This window comes from Echinops telfairi, unplaced genomic scaffold (genome assembly GCF_000313985.2).
Source record: "Echinops telfairi isolate 266 unplaced genomic scaffold, ASM31398v2 ScPeMD7_7469;HRSCAF=8507_0, whole genome shotgun sequence".
Classification (NCBI taxonomy): domain Eukaryota; kingdom Metazoa; phylum Chordata; class Mammalia; order Afrosoricida; family Tenrecidae; genus Echinops; species Echinops telfairi.
Window position 1 is genome coordinate 94948873 of NW_022111372.1, and position 4156 is coordinate 94953028.

Genomic DNA, 4156 nt, shown 5'->3' on the forward strand with positions numbered 1-4156 from the left:
ATATTTGCTTTAGTTTGATCACTTCCCCTTTCTACTGTTGGTGAGGGAGGAATTCCCCTCCTAGGGTTATGGAAATGGCTGAACTCATGAGACATAACACTGGACAGATAAGCTGTCAGCAGTTTATCAGCCACAATACACACAGCCTAGAGGTCACCTGATGCCATGCAAGGCTATCCGGGGCTTTCACCGGAGAACAGACTGAAGAAGCAGGGGCTATGGGAGGCAGGCTTTGTAGTAATAAAGTGATGAGGTGACTCTTCTGTGGGCTTGGAAATAGAACTGGAAAGTACTATTCAGGGATCAGGAGCCATTGTGCCTGGCCTCTGTGATGAAAGGGTTGCTTGGATCTCGTCCGTGGGAGCAGAAGAGGGAGAGGACCTTGTGGTTAAGTCATTTGAGGGCCTCTTGGTTTTCCTCAAATGTCAAGACTGACATAATCCTGAAACTTAATTTAAGTCTCATCCCATCGGCCTTTAATTGTTTTATTCTTTCTTTGTGTGTGTGTGTATTTTTCTTCATCTTGAGTTTATTTTGATTATATATTTTTTGAAGCCATAAGAGTGTTGCATTCTGATTTTAAATGACACACTGTCCTAAAAAGCAATGCATGTTCATTTTAAAAACACAAACAAGCATTTAACCGCACAGAGAGCGTCATGCTTCATCGCACTACTCGAAACAAGCCACGCTAAGATTTGTTTTCCTCCCAGATGGTTTCCCTTTGTATCTCGTTTTACGCAGCAAATTGCTGGTTTGTGGTTGATCCTGAAAGTGTTGGTCAAATGATTGAACTATGCATATTCTTTTTCATCTTGACTTTTACCTTTTAATGACAACTTTGTCTAATGGTTATAACATAGGTTATTCAACCATTACTGTACCATTATTGAAGAAGCTCTGGTAGCAGAGTGGATTAAGCATTGAGCTGTTAGGTATGGGGTCAGAGGTTCACCAGCCACTTTACAAAGATGTACACTCTCAGAAACCCTAAGGAGCAGTTTTACTCTGTCCTGTAGGATCACTACCAGTCAAAATGTACTCAATAGCAATGGGCTTATTTTTTGTTTTGATTGTACAATTATTAATAAAAATGTAATAAAATCTTATGTGACTATTTGCCAGAAAGGAATTCCAGGCTTTGTACATTTTAAAAGCTTTGGGTACACATGATAAAATGTAGGATTTTGACAAATTCTAATAAATAGCACCTCTCTTTGTGGCCAATAAGGAACCCTGGTGGTGAGGTGGGTTATGAGTTGGGCTATTAACCTCAAGGCTAGCAGTTCAAACCCACCATTACTCCAAAGGTGAGAGATGAGGCTCTTTTCTCCCATAAAGATTTACAGTCTCAGAAACCCTTAAGAAGCAGTTCTACTTTGTTCTATAGGGTTACTATGAGTCAACATCAACTCAATGGCAGTGGGTTTCTGGTTTTGTGGTCAATATCTAAAGCAATAGAGATATACAACAAAGAAGAAGACAAATGGAGCCCAAATTGTCTCTTCTATCTCTAATATTAGAGAATATACTTACATTTTTAGAAAATCATCATAGAATTAAGCCCACAATAGGCCTCCTTCTCACTCCAGCAGGAACACAGGGGAACATGTGCTCCTGGTGAAGAATTTGATCTAAGAAGAAAGAAGTGGAGAGGGAACCATCTACACACGCCCAATGTATCATTTAAACCTCCCCTATCAGGTAAATATCTTCCTTTGAGAAGGAGCAAGTGAGGGATAGTGTAGTAAAAGGCTGGCTGTGCAGTGCTCCGCTGAGGATTAAATAAAGATGCATATACAGATTACATTTTTCAAAAAACCAAAAAAAAAGAAAAAGGCTGGCTGATAATGTTGAGTTATACAAGCTCCCCAGACACGGGAACAGTGGAAAGAAGTGCCAGCTCACGTCTTGGTAAGCATCATAAATTACAATTCTGTTAAAATTAGTAATGTATTTCACACAAATATTATCCAATAATTCATTTTTTATTCTTGAATACTAATAAGGTTGAAGAGTCTAACACTTCCCATGATATTTTAAAATTCCGTGTTGAATCACCTGTTCAGATCGATTGGATTGGATTCTATCACCAAGTCCATATTTGTGGCATGAGGTGGGGGGTGCCCACCCCCCACCGCTACCCACGGGTTCAGTTAGCACAATTGTACGGTTGAGATACATAAGTATTATATTAAAGTCATCGAGAGCATGAGAGAGGTAGAGGAGAGATTGGAATAATGGAGTCAGACACAATTCATGGTAGCATGCTCACCTCAGCCCCGTTTGGTGGTCCTCGTGGGGAGAGCCCGGCCACGAGAGCAGGAGAGAGACCCTGGGAGTGAGAGCAGGAGAGTCCCACTTTATTGCTAACCAAGGGTTATATCTCATTAGCGGGGCATGATTACAAGTAACCGTAAGTCACAGGGAGGGACAGTACAATAGGCATACACATTGTAGGAAGGGGATCTATGATAGGCATAAGTGTAACAGGAAGGGGATGAGCTAGGGGTGTGCCCATAGGAATAGGAGGGACTAGGCGTATACATGTGACATGATGGGCGGACCCTAGATCCATGATGGCAGCCTAACCTTGGTCATCCTTGGGTGGATTTGACCTCTCTGGTGTCTCCTACAAGGAAACAGACAACTGCTATCCTTATCAGAAGGGAGTGGGCCCTACTGTTGTGGGATAAACAGTGGTGTCTGCTTGCTCTAGATGGCTGATAGCTCTTAGGGAGAATAACTCCTGATCTACATCTGATGACCTCCAAGTGTATAGTCATTCGCAAGCAGCTAAGTTTGGCATATATTTGGGGGAGACAACTTGGGAGAAATCCTTCTGTTTCCCATACATATATTTAAACTGTTGATTATATATATATATTTCATATAATTTAATTGTTCAATCATGTTAAGAAGAGTTGTGCAATCATCACAATTTCAGAATTCTTCTTTCTCATACTCATTGTTGTTAACTCCCCATTTCCCTCCAAGCTCCCTTGACATAACCTAGGTAATTATTAATCCAGTTACTGTTTCTATAGATGTACCTATCCTGGATCTCATATACAGAAATTCATACAAAACACAAACAAGAAACAAACAGGAAGAACAAGCAAAACTTTGAGCCAAAAAAAAAGCAGACAATATTAAAAAGTGAAACAACTTTAAACTGAGTCAAAGGGGAGATCAAATGATAAAATGTTACATTTTATCCTCACTACACATGGCATAATCCACTTTACTATGCTCTCTGTCTGATAACAAGGCTATTCACATTGTGGTCTTTGGTCAGAGGGGATGCAATGAAGGCTTAATCCACGTGGGAATCCTGCAAATGGACTTTGGGTTTCCACTGTTACCCATAGCCTTCTGCAAATTGAGTATTCAGAAGCAAACTCTAATATCATTCCCTCCTTCAGATTTGGATTGTATTATGTTCAATCCTTGGATCACAAAGGCTGGCATGCTTCTTCCATATGGACTTAATTGATGCCTCACTTAGATGGCTGCTTGTTTTAAGATGAGTCTGTTGATCTTTCTTTGAAGGAGCTTTGGTGGCGCTGTCAGATAAGCATTGAGCTGCTTACTGCAAGGTCATAGGTTCAAACCCAGCAGCTACTCTGTGAGGAAAGATTATGCTGTCTACACCTGTAGAGATTTAGTCCATGAAACCCTACTCTATTCTACAATGTTGTTTTGAATCAAATCGACTGGATGGAGTGAGTTTTGAGGGAACTTGATTTGCTTTTGAAGTTAGTGATATAACAAAGTTAAATAATCAGGTATGTTCTGTTCTTTGAGCTTTAATTTATTGCTTTTGAAATTGATCAAGCATGCGTGTGAGGGACTAATTACTGATGACTGGAATGTAGAAGTTGAAAACAAATAAGGATCCATACCAAATAAAAACAAACTCACTGTCCTCGAGTCAGACTGCATAACGACTCCAATGAACAGCGACCAGACAGGACAGGATACTACTGCCCCTTTGGGTTTCTCAAGCTGTAAATTTTTTTTCTCATCCAACAAGAAGCCATACTTTATTAATTACAGAAACAGTACAAATTTCAAAGAGAGGATGTGGAGCGAGGCCGCTAGAGGAGGGGAGCGGGGTAGGGTGGGTTTTGGGGTTAGAGGACGGGGCCAGACC